Source organism: Anomaloglossus baeobatrachus, chromosome 2 (assembly GCF_048569485.1).
Source record: "Anomaloglossus baeobatrachus isolate aAnoBae1 chromosome 2, aAnoBae1.hap1, whole genome shotgun sequence".
Lineage (NCBI taxonomy): Eukaryota > Metazoa > Chordata > Amphibia > Anura > Aromobatidae > Anomaloglossus > Anomaloglossus baeobatrachus.
This window is the reverse complement of record NC_134354.1, coordinates 47,319,867-47,340,367: the sequence shown is the minus strand read 5'-3', so window position 1 is coordinate 47,340,367 and position 20,501 is coordinate 47,319,867. Positions and strand designations below refer to the sequence as shown.

The following is a 20,501-nucleotide window of genomic DNA, read 5'->3' as shown; positions in this document are numbered from 1 at the left end:
GAGTTTAACAGCTACACAAGATGACAGCGTCTGTGTAGCTAACAGGGCCGGATTATAGGCGGGGCAGACGGGGCTTCAGCCCAGGGGCCCCCACCACAAGAGCCTCTGAGGGGGCCCCCACCACCATCTGTGTGTCCGCCATTTTATTAATGTTGCAGTGGTTCAAGACCGCACTGTACCTTTAAGGTATTTCAATCCCGGCCATCACTGTGCTGCAGACACGCCCACTGCACGCTGTGTGGGCTGCGTCTGCCAGGATGACGTCACTGCGCTGCTGTTTCTTCCTGCCGTAGAGGAGCTTGTGGGAGAACCGGAAGTCTCAGTGGATCCCGGTAAGTATGAGGTCATTAATCATGGTGCCGGCCGGGCAGGAGACTGCAGTGAGGAGGGAGCAGGACGCCGCTGATAACTCCGACGGGATTCCATAGTGTCAGCACAGCGGCCACTCTGCTATCAGTGTGAGTTATTGCCGGTCGCCGGAGTGTGAGCTGCTGCAGATCAGGTCGGGCTGTCAGTGCCGGGTCATCGGCCTCATCCCTCCCCTGCAATAACTCACACTGATCTCCAGCACAGACATCACTACACAGAATCCTGCAGTGATCACATCTGAGCCTGCAGCACACATTACACTATATGGCCCATATTACATATAGAATATGTTACATCCTGTCCTGTAGGTCCATGTGTGATCAGTGCAGGGGATTGTATATCTGTGTACATGGGATACCACATCCAGCGTACAGAGAGAGTAGTGTGATACACTGTGTACACACATCAGATGGTATATAATAATGTGTATATTGTATAACCTCTGATGTCTGTATCACAGTATATTGTGTAACAGTCATGTATTCTCCTGTACACTGTACAGGGGCGTACCTTTGGGGGGCATGCGGCATATGTTCCCCTGCACAGCAATCAGGGGGGCACCATTAAAAAGTGTGAGGCAGCAGTATAGTGGGAGAAAATTGTAAGTGGAGAGTATTGGTGGAGATTAAAGTGTGAGGGGCATAGTATAGAGACTGGGTAGTGGGGGGGGGTGGGGATAAGAAGTATAGAGAAGGGGCAGCATGGTGGCCAGTGTGAGGGCACAGTATGCTGAGGAGGGGGAATGTGAGACTGAGGTGCAGTATAGTGATTTTGGTACTGAGGGTGAGGGCAGTATAGAGAGGGGATTGCATGGGGAACAGTGTGAGGGCACAGCTCAGGAGGAGGAGTGTGAGGAGGGGGCACAGTATAGACATTTGGAGGTATAGTGGGTACACAATGTAGAGGCCTGTGTGAAGAGGGGGCCCAGAACTGAACGAATAGGCCATGTACCATAAGAATGACATTGTGTGGGTCATTTTGTGCAGGGAGCACAGTGAAGGGCAATTATTTATTCAGACACACAGCGTAGGTCATATATTTATATTTAGGAGCATTATAATCATTCTGCTATTTATTTTAAGGGCATAATGTCGAGATGTGCTGCAGAAGACCCGGGAGGTCTGCAGAGGGGAGCTGTAGATGTGAAAAGTCATCATGACGTCTGGACAAGATGGAGAAGAAAGAATAAGATGACTCTGATCAGAGAAGATGTCACCTACAAGGTACCCGGATGTAACTGTATGTGTGTGAGGCCCGTTTCACACGTCAGTGAAAAACACTGACGTTTTTCACTGGCGTGTAAAACACGCACATGTCCCTGCGTGTGCTGTGATTCCCGGCACACGGGGGTTGTATAAGTGCAATCCGGGCTCCGTTCTCCGTGGCCCGTGATTGCACTTAGAAATCAACTCACCTGCGCCCGCTCCCGCTCTCCGTGGTGCTGAATCCTCCCGCGGTGCAGCATCCGGCCGGCGGTGACCCCCGCAGCAGCTGCTTCCGGGTCGGCTGTGTTGCGCATCATGAATATGCGTGACAGTAATCAGCCGGCTTAGAAGCAGCAGGGAGAACGAGCTGCAGAGGACATCGCTGGACGCCGGGTGAGTAAAAATGTTTTTTATTTTAAATGCACGTTTTTTTCTGGCACGTGTTTCACGGACCACACTACTGCGTAATCCGTGGGACATCAGTGATGCCAGAAAAAAATGGACATGTCTCCGTGCAGCAATCACGCACACGCGGGTACGCCGCACGGAGACACGTGCAGTGAAAAATCACTGACGTGTGAGCAGACCCATTCATTATAATGGGTCTGCGTATGTCAGTGATTCTGGTACGTTTAAAAAAAGCACAAACGTCCCAGAATCACTGACGTGTGAAAGGGGCCTGATACTCAATGCTTCTCATCAGGACTGTGGTTCCTCTATGGTCCAAATTCTGATAAATACTGATAACAACTCCCAGCATTTTCTTACAATTGTTAAGGACATACTGGGAGTTGTTAATTCATGTGATACCAATGTATATGGGGATGTGACATTACAATATATTGTTGTAGTAAATTTGGTACTGTAGTCATGTATTGGTGGTTCTGGTGATATATTCGTTTAGTGATGAGGGTGCTAGTGATGTATTTTGGTATTGCTTTTGGTTCTGGTGCTGTACACTGTGTGCAGAATTATTAGGCAAGTTGTATTTTAGAGAATTTTTTTTTTATTATTGATCAACAGCAATGTTCTCAATTAGCCCAAAAGACTCATAAATATCAAATCTTAATATTTTTGGCAGTTGGAGTGGGGGTTTTTAGATTTGGCGATCTTAGGAGGATTCTGTTTGTGCAGGTAACTATTACTGTGCAGAATTATTAGGCAACTTAATAAAAAGCAAATCTATTCCCATCTCACTTGTTTATTTTCACCAGGTAAACCAATATAACTGCACAAAATTTAGAAATAAACATTTCTGACATGCAAAAACAAAACCCAAAAAAATTAGTGACCAATATAGCCCCCTTTCTTTCTGATGACACTCAGCAGCCGACCATCCATAGACTCTGTCATTGCTTGATCTGTTTACGATCAACATTGCGTGCAGCAGCCACCACAGCCTCCCAGACACTGTTCCCAGAGGTGGACTGTTTTCCCTCCCTGTAGAGCTCACATTTTATGAGGGACCACAGGTTCTCTATGGGGTTCAGATCAGGTGAACAAGGGGGCCATGTCATTATTTTTTCATCTTTTAGACCTTTACTGGCCAGCCACGCTGTGGAGTAGTTGGATGCATGTGATGGAACATTGTCCTGCATGAAAATCATGTTTTTCTTGAACGATACCGATTTCTTCCTGTATCACTGCTTGAAGAAGTTGTCTTCCAGAAACTGGCAGTAGGTCTGGGAGTTGAGCTTCACTCCATCCTCAACGCGAAAAGGTCCCACAAGTTGATCTTTGATGATCCCAGCCCATACCAGTACCCCACCTCCACCTTGCTGGCGTCTGAGTCGGAGTGGAGCTCTCTGCCCTTTACTGATCCAGCCTCTGGCCCATCCATCTGGCCCATCAAGAGTCACTCTCATTTCATCAGTCCATAAAACCTTTGAAAAATCAGTCTTAAGATATTTCTTGGTCCAGTCTTGAGGTTTTATCTTATGTTTCTTGTTCAGAGGTGGTGGTTTTTCAGCCTTCCTTACCTTGGCCTGTCCCTGAGTATGGCACACCTTGTGCTTTTTGATACTCCAGTAACGTTGCAGCTCTGAAATATGGCCAAACTGGTGGCAAATGGCATCTTGGCAGCTTCACGCTTGATTTTCCTCAATTCATGGGCAGTTATTTTGCGCCTTTTTTGCCCAAAACGCTTTTTGCCACCCTGTTGGCTATTTGCCATGAAATGCTTGATTGTTCGGTGATCACGCTTCAAAAGTTTGACAATTTCAAGACTGCTGCATCCCTCTGCAAGACAGCTCACAATATGAACTTTTCAGATCCCGTCACATCTATCTTCTGACCCATTCTGCCAAAGGAAAGGAAGTTGCCTAATAATTAAGAACACCTTATACAGGGTGTTGATGTCATTACACCGCACCCCTCCTCATTACAGAGATGCACATCACCGGATTTACTTAATTGGTAGTTGGCTCTCAGCCTATACAGCTTGGAGTAGGACGACATGTATAAATAGTATCATGTGATCAAAATACTCATTTGTCTAATAATTCTACACACAGTGTATTTATGTACATTTTACTGATTCTGATCCTGTACACATGTAGCAAGCCATAATTTGTAAAATTACATGACCGCAAGGGTTTCTACATTATGTTAGTAGCATTAAAGGGGTTGTCCAGGTTTGTGATGAAAGTTTCTATGTGACTGCAGACTTCTGAATCCTCAGTGTGCACACTGCACACTATCAGGACTCTCCGATGCCAGCAGTGAGAGCTTGAGGGCATGTAACTATTGAGTGAGGCTGCAGACGTCTAATTTGAATGTGGCCGGAAGTAAGCAAATCGCATACTTGCAGTCCCATGACTACTTGCTCATGGCACGGGAAAATCATGACAGTGTGCAGTCCGCAAGCTGTGAGAATTCAGAAGTCTGCAGTCATATAGGATAACAACAAATTTTCCTTGTCGACCTGGACAACCCCTTTAATAATAAAAGTAAGCCCCGTAGCATGCCCAATCCAACAACCTGTAATATACTCAATGTAAGGATTTAGCTCTGCTTGCTAATTCCAGAAGTGGTCACATGACCACTTGCAGGTCATTTTAATACTTTGAATCACAATTAGCTTCTCTTCCTGCTTCTCTTTATGGGCTGTAGTATTTCACTGAACATCGAGAGAATTAGGAAGAGCAGCTCATCGGCACGTTGCAAGTGTGAAAATAGTGTATGAGCGGTCACCTGACAACTACTCAAACCGCATAAGCCGTGTATAGAAGGGGGCGCCAAACTGAACTCCTACTCCATGGACAGGAAAACCTAGATCCACCTCTGATACAGTGTATGGCATACCGTGTACAGACCTCAGCTGCTATGTACTACTCTAGAGACAATACAATAGAGAGCACATTAGTATTTTTAGCAACCATGGCTGCCAGTGAGAACTTTCCCTTTCTGTATTTTTACTATTACTTGGCTGTCTTAACATTGGGATCAATAAAAAAAATGTGAGTAACTTTCTATTTATAAGTGTAAATGTGAATGTGGCAGAACAGGATAAAATCCATGCTCAGTGGATTTATTTCTAAATGCTACGGTTCGCGCTCTACTGTTATGGCTAAAAATGTTAACGTTATGGGGCCCCCACCAGATTTTCTGCCCAGGGGCCCCCACCAACCTTAATCCGGCCCTGGTAGCTAAGGTCAGGGATTTCCTCCCTGCATTTCCCCATTAGGAGGGATAGAAAGGCAGGCTTCCTTTCCTCTACCCAGGCCCACAAACCTGCCACTGTACCCTCCTGTTCTTTGCACACTCAAACTCATTGTTACTAAGCCATTATACTAGCAAACACTGAGTGAACTTAGTGGCATCCTAAAAGTGGCTGTTGGACTTCTGTATTATCCCACTAGTGCAAAGATATTTGCAGCACGTCTGCCGGCATTGCACACTCAAGCTCATTGTTACAAAGCTATTATACTAGCAATTTATGCTGCCAGTTTAAGGGCCGTAGTTGCATTGTCAGGGATAATTATTGTTGTTTATTCTGCTGTTAATAAAGCTAGACCACCGCTGCAATCTACACCACCTCTCAATTTTTACTACCACATTTTAAGTGCACAATCTTGTCGCAATCAAAATGAGTGGCAAAATGACAGATGCTGGTGGAAAGGGGAAGAGGCGTGTTGGAAAAGGAAAAAAAGGGTTTGTCCGTGGGGAAGGTGGCAAAGCTCCATTAACATCTGCTGAAGATAGACCATCTTCCAGCCAAAGTAAGATGTCTACTACTTACCGTAGACAATCCGATGTGCTCCCTTTTTTACGGACACGAACAACTGGAACAAAGGTAGATGATGGCCAAAAAAGGAAAATGCTTGAATGGATCTCAAGTGGTCCAACAAGTGCCCTCTCCGCCACCTCAACTACCGCATCCAAAAAACACCAGTCCTCTGAGTTGTCATCCAAATCAAACTTGCTTTCTCCCAGCTCTGAAGTCCCCATCCGCCCTGCACAGTATGGTGGAACTGAGATGGCTGAGTCTGCAGAGCTGTTCAGTCACACTATAGCCTGGGAATCAGAGGTCTGCTCCCAAGCTACAGTGAGTACAGACCAGGAAATGGTCTGCAGTGATGCCCAGAACCTTTGTGACTCTGATTCAGGCCATGAGGACCAAGTTTCTGAGCATAATGTTGACCCTTTTTCACAAACTGTAACACCTGTTGTTATAGACAATGAGGAACATACTGATGACGATGAAACGCAGATACCAGATTGGGATGACAACTTAAATATTCGGTCAGGGCAAGAAGAGGCTCGGTCTGAGGGTGAGGGGAGTGCAAACACAACAATTGATGAGGAAGTTCTAGATCCCACCTACTGTCAACCCACAGTCAGGCCCTCGAGGAGGTCAACAGAGACGGTGGAGGAGGATGCAACTGACGACGAAGTTACCTTGCACCTTCCTGGACAGAGTCGGAGCACTGGTAGCACGTCTACAACTGCATCCTCAGCCACCACTGTGCCTCTGAGCACTAGTCAGGGTGGATCAGCAGGTCGCATGCCCTCTAAGCCTTGCCTAGCCTGGTCCTTTTTTGAGATAGCAAAAGATCGCCCAAATTATGTGATCTGTAAAATTTGTCATGATTCTGTTAGTAGAGGGCAAAACCTCAGCAGTTTGACAACTTCTTCCATGAATCGTCACATGAATAAATATCATGTGTCCCAGTAGGAAGCTCACCGTGCTGCAATGCGGCCTAGCGGAGCGAACCATCCACCGCCTGCCCCTTCCAGTACATCCGCGCGCTCTTCATCTTCTAGGACTGTGGGGACAGCTGTCACACCTGGTTTTCCACGCACAACTTCCACCACTGTAACCGCAACAGGCAGTTTGCTTGGTAGGTCGTCAGTTGGTTTGGAAGGGGAAACAAGTACGTGTGTACAGCTCTCTCAGACATCGATAGCACCAACGTTGGATGAAGGCGACATCATGTCTACGCCTGCACTTTCCTCACAAAGCTGCATTTTTCCACGGACACCCTATTCAACACCGTCTACACACAGCAGCCAGATCTCTGTCCCTCAGATGTGGACAAATAAAAGGCCATTTCCTGCGACCCATGACAAAGCTAAGAGGTTGACTTTATCCCTCTGTAAGCTCTTGGCTACCGAAATGCTGCCTTTCCGCCTGGTGGACACACAGGATTTTAGAGACCTTATGTCTGTCGCTGTGCCCCAGTACCAGATGCCCAGTCGCCACTACTTCTCTAAGAAAGGTGTGCCCGCGCTACACCAGCATGTCGCACACAACATCACCGCTTCCTTGAGAAACTCTGTGTGTCAACGGGTGCATTTCACCACCGATACTTGGACCAGTAAGCATGGACAGGGACGTTACATGTCGTTGACTGGGCACTGGGTAACTATGGTGATAGATGGTGAAGGGTCTGCTGCACAAGTCTTGCCGTCCCCACGACTTGTGTGTCAATCCTCTGTCTGTCCAAGTTCCGCCACTGCTTCTGCCTCCTCCACCTCATCTGGGTCCTCCACCTCCGCCCCAAGCCTGCCTGGTCAGGCCACCAGCGTTCGCACTGCGCAGAAGGAATCACGCACCCCTCATTACTATGCTGGCAGCAGAGCGCAACGGCATCAGGCGGTCTTTAGCTTGACATGTCTTGGGAATAGGAGTCACACAGCTGAGGAGTTGTGGTCAGCTCTGCGGTCCGAGTTTAATAAATGGTTGTCTCCACTGAACCTGCAGCCTGGTAAGGCCGTGTGCGACAATGCTGCAAACCTGGGTGCGGCCCTTCGCCTGGGCAAGGTGACACACGTGCCTTGTATGGCTCACGTGTTGAATCTTGTTGTCCAGCAATTTTTAACACACTATCCCGGCCTAGATGGCCTTCTGACCAGGGCACGAAAACTGTCTGCTCACTTCCGCCGTTCAACCGCCGCAGCTGAGCGACTTGCATCGCTCCAGAAGTCTTTCGGCCTGCCGGTTCATCGCCTGAAATGTGATGTGCCGACACGCTGGAATTCGACTCTCCACATGTTACAGCGACTGTGGCAGCACCGCTGAGCCCTGGTGCAATACGTCATGACGTATAGCCTGGGCCAACGAGATGCAGAGGTGGGGCAGATCACCCTGATGGAGTGGTCTCAGATCAAGGACCTATGCACCCTTCTGCACAGTTTCGACATGGCGACGAATATGTTTAGCGCTGACAATGCCATTATCAGCATGACAATTCCAGTCATTTACATGCTGGAGCACACGCTAAATACTATTCGGAGTCAGGGGGTGAGACAACGGTAAGGGGAGAAACTACAGGAGGATTCATATGCGCAAGACACAACAACATCACCAAGGTCCAGACGTTCATCATCACCAACGCGGCAGGCATGGGACCATGGGGGACAGGGATCAACAAAGGCGCATGGTAGCAGGCGAAATGTTGAGGAAGGTGCAGGAGAACATGAAGAAATGGAGGACGAACTGTCCATGGACATGGAAGACTCAGCGGATGAGGGAGACCTTGGTCAAATTTCAGTTGAAAGAGGTTGGGGGGAGATGTCAGAGGAAGAAAGAACGGTTAGCACCTCTATGCCACAAACACAGCGTGGACTTGGTCCGCATGGCTGCGCAAGACACATGAGCGCCTTCTTGCTGCACTACCTCCAACATGACCCTCGTATTGTCAAAATTAGAAGTGATGATGACTACTAGCTTGCCACACTATTAGATCCCCGGTACAAGTCCAAATTTTGTGACATAATTCCAGCCATAGAAAGGGACGCACGTATGCAGGAGTATCAGCAGAAGCTGTTACTCGATCTTAGCTCGGCTTTTCCACCAAACAACCGTGCAGGTGCAGGGAGTGAATCTCCCAGTTGTAACTTGACAAACATGGGACGGTCTCGTCATCTTCAACAGTCTACCCGTACCAGTAGCACCGTATCTGGTGCTGGTAACAGCAATTTTATGGAATCTTTTCATAATTTTTTTAGACCGTCCTTTGCAAGGCCACCAGAGACAACAAGTCTGACACATAGTCAACGGCTGGAGAGGATGATACAGGAGTATCTCCAAATGAACATTGATGCCATGACTTTGCAAATGGAGCATTGCTCATTTTGGGCTTCAAATCTTGAAAAATGGCCAGAGCTCTCAATTTACGCCTTGGAGATTTTGTCGTGTCCAGCTGCCAGCGTTGTCTCTGAACGTGTCTTCAGTGCTGCTGGGTGTGTGCTGACAGATAAGCGCACGCGTCTGTCCAGTGACAATGTGGACAGACTGACGTTCATCAAAATGAACAAGTCATGGATCCAGAAGGAATTTACTACCCCTGTGTCATCCTGGGGAGAGTAAATGCTTGTGGATTTGGAATGTGCTTGATGCAAATCAAAACATCCTGTTTGCAACTAGGGCACAAGTGCTGCCACTGAAGGGGTGGGTGTGTGTGGGGCCCAATTTTTGGAAAAAAGGGAGACTCCGCTTGGAGTAACCCTTGCTTACAGTGTTTTTAAAAAGGAGCCAAGATGAACAGAGCTGGGATCAGGAAAGACTTAGCTACCTACCCCGGTGTCATCCTGGGGACGGTTAAGGATGGCGTATTTTTGAATGTGTTTGATGCAAATCTAGCTGTGAAGTGTACAACTGGGGCACAACTGCTGCCACTGAAGGGGTGGGTGTGTGTGGGGCCCAATTTTTGGAAAAAAGGGAGACTCCGCTTGGAGTAACCCTTGCTTGCCGTGTTTTTTAAAAGGAGCCAAGATGAACAAGTCATGGTTCAGCAAAGACTTTGCTACCTACCCCAGTGTCATCCTGGGGACAGTTAAGGATGGCGTATTTTTGAATGTGCTTGATGCAAATCTAGCTGTGAAGTGTACAACTGGGGCACAACTGCTGCCACTGGAGGGGTGGGTGTGTGTGTGTGGCCCAATTTTTGGAAAAAAGGGAGACTCCGCTTGGAGTCACCTTGCGGTGTTTTACATGATTTTAGAAGGGCATGCCATGCCTATATCTGTGTCTCCTCCTCTTTTTCCTTGTCCAGCTCTTTTGTTTTCGCATGAGTATATGTCCTTGTCACTTTCCCATGTGTTTGTGTTGTGTTGTGAATTGTTTGTCACCTTTTGGACACCTTTGAGGGTGTTTTCTAGGTGTTTTTATGTGTTTGTGAATACCTGCCATTGTTTCCTATGCGGTTCGAGTTCGGTTCGTCGAACGTTCGACGAACTGAACTTGAACGGGACCTCCGTTCGATGAACCGAACTCGAGCCGAACCACGACTGGTTTGCTCATCTCTAATCCTGATTACTCTCCTGGGGCCAACTATAAACTCCATTTCTGACTAAGCTACATTCCCTCACTTGGTGAGCATAACCTAGAAATCTTGAAGAACGGTGAGATTCCATAGCCTTAAAGATTAGAAGATCCAATACTTTGTTGTGTGAAGTAACCTTAGATAAACATGGCTGCTTTCTTCCAGAACTAGCACTAGACTTGTCCATGAGGCGTTCTGGTATTGCAGCTTAGTTCTTTTAAATTGACATGGGTTGAGCTGTAACCTCACATGCAACTTATGGACAACTGTGGCGCTGTTTTATTTCAGGAAAAAAAATCTCCTAACAGAACTAGAGTTGAGATAGTTCATAGGAACCTGATCCAGCAACCAAGTCAGTGCAGAGCCAGCGTCCCTGCAGGGACGCCTACTTACCCACCGCTCCGGTCGGGTTCCATGCTCCCCTGCTGCCGCACGACCATTCACGTGTGCTGCTCCTTCCCCTCCCAGGCCCTGTACATGCCGCACAGGGTTCCCAGGAGTGCATCTAGGATGAGCGTGCACACACCCTCCCTCTTTTTAAAGGGCTGGCATGCTATTTCCAGAAAATTCCTCTCAGCCTATGGCTGAGAGGCACTGTATTTAAGGCACCCTACCATTAGGGGAGGTGCCTACGCAATGTCTCTAGTTAGTCAGCCAGTCTCCAGTCTGTTACCTAGATAGTTGTCAGGTCCTGAGCTCCTGTCCTGTTATCTCTGTGTCCATCACCTGTGCCTACCTTCCCATACCTGTCTGTCCCTGCCATGCCCACTATTCCTGTCAGTGGCTGCCTGTCCAGCCTGCCTCAGTCATCCCGCCTATACTTGAGTCTGTCACCTGCCCTGCGGGGTCAGCTGCCACAGTCCCAGTAACTGCCCTGGGAGTTGTACCTGGTGTCTGACTCCCAGTGGGTGCTCAGTTAAGCCACTCCCATTAAAGGGTAAGCCTGCCCCCCCCCTGTGGTCCAGTGGATCCACTAATTCCGCTCATTGCTTCTACACTGGCTGCAAGCATTACAGTCAGTAGTCTGTGGCTACCAGACCAGAACCGTGCTAACCTCTCCCTGCCTTCCAGCATCCTGCCACCTCTTCTGATTGTTTTGACCAGTGTGATGCACATATAACATTGTGCCACAGAGGATGCCGACAGGTAGGTGATAGTTCGCTGGGCTCTAAACACTCAGCCATTGACTACAGATGTGACTGATGCACTAGGGTCCTGCAAATTGTTATGCTCAACTTTTAATAAAACCAGTTGATTTGTTGAGTGGGAGCCAGTACTGATCAATATGTAACCCACTGGTATCTGCACATAAGTAAATATAATAAATATAATATCTGGTCTGTATGAAGAAGTAGAGTGACCTTATTAGCATTTACTAAAAAGTTCATAAAAAATAAATTTCAAATATTTAGAGGTGACAGGAAAAGTCCCATGAAAGCCGATAGGTTCGTTTGCCAAACTCCAAGGTGAAGAAATCCCAATTCACTTAGTAATGGATTGTGAACACTGGCCCTTTACATTGAAGCAGCATTTCTGCAAAGTGTTAGAAATTAACATTATTTACCGTTCTCATCTGGGCCCTACACATCTGAATTGCCAGCTTTATATGTTTTCCTTGCAGATTTATGGAGGTTTACGAAGGGTACGACGATGGAATTCAAGCCTACAAAAAGGACATTTCCCCTAACCTTGCATTTCTAGCAAAGTGAGAAAGATCACAGCATATAAACTGGCCGTTGCTTCTGATTTGTAATTAGAGCCACTGTCCAAGAGTATAAAAGACGCCATTGAGAAAGTGTTTAGAGGGAGTATAGGTGGTCATGCAATGTCTGGGCCTGAGCAATGTTGCGTCTGAGAAAAGAAGAATTGAATGTGAGTGACTCCTTTGTTCTAGGGGCAGAACTATACCTGGAGGAGAGGCCGAGATGTCATCCTGGGAGAGCTCTTGACAGTGTGATATTTGACCGGCGGGTTGCAGCAAGACTGACAGTGGCCTTTTGCGGTGTATGGCTTTGTAGCAGGGTGTGGAGCGATAGTTATGACAAAGGTCTGTTCTACTGTGCCCCGACACACTTTATGAAAGTTGGGTTCTGGCTGGGTTCGTGGGCTTGTGTCATGAGGGCAGTACGCCCTTGTAGGCCACATGCTGCTGTTGACCTTGGCTGGCCAGGACCAGATCTTAGTTAGTTCACTGGAGAAGACTTCCAGTTCTTTATAAACATTTCTTTACTTAACTGCATTTGATGACAACACTATACATAAGATAGCGAGCACATAACATCTCGTATCACCAACACAGAGTATCTCCTTAAACAGTCTCTCTATTCCTTCCATCTCTGTTCCTGTCTTTACTATTCCTGTTTGTTCCACCACCACTTAGCTCAACATCACAGTAAAGTTCGTGAGAGTCATTCTTTCCCTACTGTAGTTTTGCATCTTATTCTCCTTGTAAAGGAACTGTATTGCCAATATGGCCAGACTTTAGCTTCACGCTATTTGACACTTAGGGGTACTTTGCACGCTGCGACATCGCTAGCACCGGCTAGCGATGTCGAGCGCGATAGTCCCCGCCCCCGTTGCACATGCGATATCTTGCGATAGCTGCCGTAGCGAACATTATCACTACGGCAGCTTCACATGCACTTACCTGCCCTGCGACGTCGCTCTGGCCGGCGACCCGACTCCTTCCTAAGGGGGCAGATCGTGCGGCGTAACAGACGTCACATGGCAGGCGGCCAATAGAAGCGGAGGGGCGGAGATGAGCAGGACGTAAACATCCCACCCACCTCCTTCGTTCCACATAGCCGGTGGAGGCAGGTAATGAGATGTTCCTCGCTCCTGCAGCTTCACACACAGCGATGTGTGCTGCCGCAGGAACGAGGAACAACATCGTATCTCCTATTGGTGCAACATTATGAAAATGACCGACACTACACAGATCACCGATTTTCGACGCTTTTGCGATCGTTTATAGGCGCATCTAGGCTTTACACGTTGCGACGTCGTTACCGGCGTCGGATGTGCGTCACTTTCAATTTGCCCCCGACGATATCGCAGTAGCGATGTCGCAGCGTGCAAAGTACCCTTAAGGGAACTCCTGCCCGGGACACTCACATCCTATTCCATCTTGGTCCATTACTTTTAAGAGTTGTAAACTGCTTAAGGCCTCACTGCTGAATGTCCTATCCACTTCAATCTACAGGCAAACATGGCACAAAGATATATTTTACCTCTATCCACTTCACTCAGGCACTCTTTCTTTCGGTCAGTCCACTGACCCGACTCTAATAGACCACTCTGGTTTATGGTCACCTCTCTCTGTTTCTATACCCAGGATCACGCTATCTCTTGCTCTGGTCTCCTCTCACTTCAGAGACACCCACTCAAGTGACTCTGCAGAGTACTCAGACCAGAGGTCTGCTCTAGCTGCAAGCTAGGCCCTATCTGAACTTCCCACAGAATCACTGTCACTCTTCCTGCATCCTAGTTCCACGCACTATGGGCTAGTTCCAACTGTGAACTGTCTCTTACCGTTCTCACTGCCTGTTGCTGGGCAAAACACGGGTTCATTACAGTGCAGTGCACCACATTAAAGGTAATCTGTCAGCAGGTTTTTGCTACCTCATTTGAGAACAGTATGATGTATACAAGAGTCCAATGATGTATTACTTAAATTAATGGGTCCAGCAATTCTGACGCAATCACAGCTTTTAGATTTAGCAGTCCAGCAGGGCTGAGAGAGCTGCCCCCGCCCACCACGCTCTCTGTAAACATTGTACATTGATAGTGAGGTGCCAATCAGAGGTGTAGGCATGTCGGACAACAGGGCATGAGCCAGCTAGTCACAACAATAATAAGGAAACAACACCACAAATCTTGACAAGAGAGGCATCACTGTATTCTCTGTTAACCCTTACAGCATTACGTCTTCAGATAATTTAGCAAAAACCTGCTGATTCTCTTTAAACAATCAAAACATTACATCACAATTCACATGGCACATTACCAACACTATCATAGTTCACATTAGACATCACTACAATAACACATTATATAATACACATTGTACATTACATTACACAACAATAACTCAATTGGTGTCTTCAAGGAGAAACGTGGGCAGTATGTCCATCTTCTTACAGCTTATTGAAACAGTTTGTGTTTAATGCCAGAAACTTCAAGATTAATTCAGTCTCTGAGGAAAAACATAAAATATTTCAAAACTATTCACATGTATGGAGGTGGACTGGTTGCGGCCACATTCCTGTCCCTGAAGCCACCAGTCACACTGTTGTAATGTCATGTGAATTCTGTCATGTGTCTTTGTATATAATGTGTTATATTAATTGTGGTGTAATGTACATCAATAATACGAGGGGCTGCTGATACGTTTTTGGCTTTGTGATCTTTTTTGTTACTATGGTAATGAATGTTACATGATATGAAAGCCTTATGTGAATATATGTTTTCAAAATTTTGTGTTTTGTTGCTTGCTTGCTTATGGAAAAGTCCACAAAGGATATTCATGGTGATATGTCACAGACATTGGGGGATTAATGCCCTTCATATTCCACAGTAAAGAACTGGGTTGCCAAAATTTAAAATGGGCCCCTTCAGCACCTGATGAGGAACGTCCTGGACACCCAAGAGTGGTTGCTGTTCCGGAGATCGTCGATGCTGTGCACAACCTCATACGGGAGAATCCATGAATTTCAGCTAAAGCAATAGCAGACATCATGGAGATTTCCTGTGAACGTGTTTGTATCGTTATCCATGAACATTTGGACATGAGGAAGTGATCTCAAAGTGGGTCCCTAAATGTTTGACAACAGATCAGAGAAGCATGCGAGTGAAAACTTCCTGGTCCATTTGTCAGCATTTCCGGACTGATAAGAACTTGCTGGATTGACTGGTCACTATGGATGAGACCTGGATTTATTTGTATGACCCTGAAAACAAGGAGCAAAAAAAAAAAAGAGTGGAAGCACAGTGGTTCTCCTTTTCCAAAGAAGTTCAGGGCGCAAAAATTAGCCACTCAGGTAATGGCGTCTGTGTTCTGGGATAAATAGGGCGTGCTGCTAGTGGACTACTTTCAAAATGGTTCCACCATCAGTGCAAGGTATTACATTGATCTTTTGGACCAATTGAAGGCAGCTCTGAAGGCCAAAAGGCGCGGCAAGCTGTCCAAAGGAATCTTGTTCCTGTAAGACAATGCCTCCGTTCACACAGCACAAGTGACCACGGCAAAACTGGCAGAGCTGGGCTTCCAGCTGTTTGATCACCCACCTTATTCACCAAATCTAGCTCCCTCCAACTATCATCTGTTTCCAAACCTGTAGAAACACCTTATAGGTACCAAATTTCACACAATTTCTGATGCCATGGCTGCTACGGATGCCTGGTTTGAGGCACAACCGAAATCCTTTTTTTTTTGCTGGGCTTACAGAACTTGGAATACCGATGTAAGAAGTGTACAAAGAACAAGAAATTGGAGTCTTTAATTTTGCCAAATAGACAGAAAATATCCAAACGAGCAATAGTATTTTTTATATATTTATTAAATAGAATAAAGTGCTCAAGGATATGGCAATACATAATAATTTACAAAGTGATGAGGAAAGGGAAATGCTAAAGGGGAAAGAACCCCACGTGTCCCGGAGTAGATGGAGAAAAAAGATAATTTTTTTACTCCAATGCATGGTAACCTCAATTAGATTTAGGCATCATGCCCAGGGCAGGAGCAGGGCTGCATCAATAATGGTAATAGGCTCATAAAGAGTCATAATGTGGTTACTAGAGATGGGGAGACAGAAAGCGCAAATAGGGTCTTACCCGATATAACTTGAATGATAAGGAGAAAAAATATACACTCACCTGATATGGTTGTGCAAGTCACAACTCCTTAGATCGCTTATGAGTGTCAGCAAGGTTAAAAGCAGCGGCCCCGAAAAATAGAAGTATATGGAAAAGGGGGGAAAACGGGTTTAAACCGCGCTAAAAACCACAATGCAGGATTAATGAAGAAGTTTCTTTTTTATTGCAGCATTCCAACGCGTTTCGGAGACAAGGACCGTCTCCTTCCTCTTTTTTTCCCTGAGGAAGGAGACGGTCCTTGTCTCCGAAACGCGTTGGAATGCTGCAATAAAAAAGAAACTTCTTCATTAATCCTGCATTGTGGTTTTTAGCGCGGTTTAAACCCGTTTTCCCCCCTTTTCCATATACTTCTAAAGAGTCATAATGTAATTCTAAGTCTAAGACAAAAGAAAGCAGCACCAGTTACCCAAGCCTAGTTACCGTCAGATACCGGGTTAACACGTGGGGACCAGCAATGTAAGAAGTGTGTTGACATCAGTGGAGAGTATGTGGAATAAATGTAAAGTTTCATCATCCTATCTCCTTTCTTTCTGGGTAAAGCCAAAGACTTATCAGCAGACCCTCCTATATGTTGTTGCCAGACTTTAGGGCATAAAATAGTTAAGTGTTGGGACCAGCCCACAATGGGAAGGGTTAGCTGATAGGGAGAGAGATGGTTTCCTGGAAAGTTAGTGAAGATCCAGTGTGTGACAAGAGTAGACCTATAGTCTGAAGTTTGTCAAGGCCGAATCCAGTGTATATCTTGTGGCAAGAAAACGAGAAAAGAGCACAGATCTGAGAGAGTGCGTTCCAGAATCACTGCCTGAGACACAGAGCATTGAACAGCATTAAGACTAGTGACCGACCTCACCAGGTGGTGGCCCCAGACAAAAGGGTTTGGAGGACGGTACTCAAGCAGTAAGGCCTTAAGTAACTTACAGCTCAAAGGTAAAGGGCCTATACGGACTAGTTTGTGAACGGAGTTTATTTTTTCGGGCAGAGTCTCTCTAAGTGTCTGAAAGCTTAAAGCTCTACTCTGGAAAAGGAACAACCCAGATGGAACTAAAAGTGTGTCTCAATATGCTCTGTATGACTGAAATATACTGGAAGTTATATGCTCGCTATCTCACGTATAAAGTTGATAATGAAGAACTGCTAAGTAAAGTTTGCACCTTTTCCTCAGGAAGTCGAGAGTGTAGAAGATGATATGGAGCTGGTTGGATTCATGAATGAAGCCGGGGTCTACTCTGGGCATTCGGCGTGGGATAATCCTGTTTACACGCTAGAGGCAGAAGTGGGGATACTGCCTTTCCCTCTGGCCTTATCACGGGTACAGAACCACAATCCAACAGCTCATGACCATGAGTAACTTAGGAGGACTGAGCCTATCGGAGCCCAAGGAGAGACCGACTAATAGCAAAATGATGGAAAGGTTGGATGTTTCATTTGTGGAGCATTATCTGACGTTGGTCTCTAGTGGAACAATTCCTTGGTACAACCCACTGTGAGGACTCGGCTACATCCATGAATTTGGAACTTTATTTTAACACACAATTGCTTTTTACTTCAAGATGAGACCTATGTTCAGATTCAAGGAACAACAATGGGGGCCTCGTGTGCCTCCCCATATGCGAATCTATTTTTGGGCTTATGGGAACGAAATATCTTCCAGGTGGATCCGATGGAGTCTGTGTGTCTGGTCCAAAAATTGGATCAGATACATCAACGACATCTGATTCATCTGGGAGGGTGAAGAGGAGGGCCTGCACCGATTCATGGATGGTTTAAATCATAATAACAAAAATATCAAACTCACATACAAATATGGTGGGAAAAATCATGGCCATAGAAGAAGGGGATTTGGTTACTATTATTAATGTATTTAGGAAAGAGACAGCAACGAACACGTTGCTACATGCTACATCCTGTCACCCACAATCCACTTTGTCTCACAATTTCTCAGGACTAAACGAATTTTCACGAAACAGGAAAATTATAAAAAAACAAGCCAAGGATTTAGAACATCGTTTCCTCCATAGAGGTTATAGCAGGAGATGGATTAAAAAGGGATACAGGCGGGCAAACAAAACAACAAGAGATGCCCTCCTGTATCCAAACCCAAAAGAAATACAAGATCAACCAGGAAGGTTAATTACAACTTTCCACAATCAATGGGGGTGGTTTTTGTCCATATTAAAAAAACATTGGAGTGTGTTATAGTCTGATCTTGTCTTGAAAAAATGCATCCCGGGCAATCCAAAAGTAACAGCAAGGAGAAGCAAAAATCTAAAAGATCTATTGGTCCACAGTCACCATCAAAAGATCAGGGCCAATCCGTTACGACTGACATCAGGCTTCTTTCCCTGCGGTCTATGTAAAGGATGCGTTAATATGGACAAATCCATTACCTTAAAAGGAAATAAAGATACGAAGACATATGAAATAAGAACACACCTAACCTGTACCTCTAAAAACGTTGTATACCAAGCAGAATGTCCGTGTGGCCTCAAGTATGTGGGTCTTATCACACGAGAACTCAAAATACGTGTGAGAGAGCACATAAGAGACATAGAAAAGGCTAAGACAGCAAAGGAGGGTGAGCATTTAATATCAATTCCCAGACATTTCCAGAAATTCCACCAGTGCAACCCTAAAGGACTCAGAATAAAAGCAATTGACCAAATCAACTTGGGTCCGGGAGGAGGTGACATAAGTAGAGCCTTGGCCCGTCTGGAAAGCCAATGGACTGAGACTGAGACTGAGAACAGTGACACCCCATGGGCTTAACAAGCATTTTGGCTTTAATTCTTTTTTGGAATAATCAGGGAATGGAGGTACTGTAATTGGTCCCTCTTTTTAGAAACATGGTTTTAGAAGTAGGTTTTAGAATACACACATATGATCGTAGTTACATGAAATATAGCAGGTGCGGAAATGGTGATACATAGGAAGAATAACATTGTAGTAGTGTTGATCTTGAGGTCCCAATAGGATGTATAAGGTAGGATATAATTATTAATTATTTTGTTTTACTATCTGTCCTAGTTTCATTGAACTTTTTCTGATGAAAGCCTGGACCCATGAATGTCAAATAGATCTGAAAATCGCGGTTGCCGACAAGAAATGGAAGAAAAAAAAATACATCCAAAAAGAAGATCTTCTTTCCTTCCTTCTTTCATCTATTTACCCATTTAAGTGAAAAGACATTCGGGACTAATCGTAAAAATTGACATATTTTCAACTATTAATATCATGTATTGGAGTGAGTTGATGCAGATAAGGTGATGTTAAGCATATGGGAATTTTTGTGGGGTACTGTGATAAGGGGGAACTAACAACAAGATTAATTAAGTTTATGCAATGTCAATAATTGTTATCGCGTAGGAACTGTTGAAGTCACAATGCATAGGAATAAGCCCAGAATCTCATATAGTTAATATTAAAGTACATAATAATTTCCCAGGGGTTACAGGCTATTGACTATAGGTAGAAGACAGTGATAGTGACTAAATAGCAGAGGAGTAACCAAGCCCATTTGAAGCATTCAAATGGAAGAGCATTAATATACAAGTAATGGTGGCTCCATTTGTACCGCTCCGTGGCCTCGGCTGCGGCCGCCGAGCCGTTCGGGTCCGGGCTCGTGTGTCGGTGGCTCGAGCGCCTCCGGACCGGGGGGTCACGTCGCTCTGGAAGGATGTAGTGGCGGTGCACGCGGGGGGGGTTGTTTGGGGTGTTTGTTTGGTAAAGTTCGTGACGCAACGCACGGGTTGTGGTGATCGTAGGATGGACACCACCGCTGCCGTTGACTAGGCCTCCTGGTGACGGTGTTATGCAGCTTGGTGTTAACCCCTCCAGGGGCAGGGGCGATGGTCCCGGGGGCCCGCGGGGAGAATGAAGGCCATGGTGCAGGGCGCAGGGTCGCAGTGCAGCGCGGTGCGGTGCCTGACGGCACTGGTGTACTCACTCTGACACAAGATAACGGAGTCTCTGATAAACCAAGCAGTAGAATGGACTGGGCCCACAGCCGGTTGCGGTGTTCTCCCTGGACAGGTTGGTGATGGCTGTCATTTCCCTGCACCTGTGTTGTGTTGTGAGTGACTCCTGTGCCTGGACACTGGTAGTCCGCTGCCCGGCGTGTAAATGTCGTAGGAGCCCGTTTGCCCGCAGGCGCTGGCCCTTTGGATCTCTTGCCTTTGGCGGTGGCATTTATCCGGGATGGTTGGGCTGTTGCCGTCAATCGGGACTTGGGTGGGAATGAACCCCTGAGGTCCAGACCGCAATCAGTAAATTCGACTATCAGGGTGGC

At 46.2% G+C, this 20,501-nt stretch overlaps 1 long non-coding RNA gene across 1 annotated transcript; it reads left to right on the top strand.

The window, feature by feature from the left end:
* The first annotated feature begins 244 nt into the window (after positions 1-244).
* LOC142282519 (uncharacterized) lies at positions 245-19,958 on the top strand. Its single transcript, XR_012744420.1, has 3 exons — positions 245-332; positions 1,452-1,592; positions 19,241-19,958. It is a non-coding gene; the product is annotated as an uncharacterized LOC142282519 (long non-coding RNA).
* The last annotated feature ends 543 nt before the right edge of the window (positions 19,959-20,501 follow it).